A 393-nucleotide genomic window follows, 5' to 3' on the forward strand; every position below is an offset into this window, starting at 1 on the left:
TGTCCCAGTTTTAGAGCCTGGAAGCATTTCAGAGTGGGTTTCAAGCAGGCTCAACAGGACTGAGTAAGCTGATGCCTTCCTGCCTCTGTGCAGACCCTGGTGCCATGGTGGGGCTGCCCCCGTCCCAGGGTGCTGCTCACCCAGGGATGGCACATCCATCTGTCCCAGCTGTCACGTCCATGGGGAGAGGTATAGCCCCATCTCCTGCCTTCCTGCTTCTCACCTGCCTCGTACAGCGAGGCAGCTTCCCTAGGGAGCATTGTATTGTGTAGATGATGTGAGCAGGGCCTCCTCCCTGGCAGGAAGTGGGGAAATGGTGCTAATGGGAGACGTCAGCAGTCCTTAATTCTTCTCTTCCCTCCATGGCTCCTCTCTCAAAGAGCAGATAAGTCA

The sequence above is a fragment of the Struthio camelus genome, chromosome 12, assembly GCF_040807025.1.
Source record: "Struthio camelus isolate bStrCam1 chromosome 12, bStrCam1.hap1, whole genome shotgun sequence".
In the NCBI taxonomy this organism is placed as follows: Eukaryota; Metazoa; Chordata; class Aves; order Struthioniformes; family Struthionidae; genus Struthio; species Struthio camelus.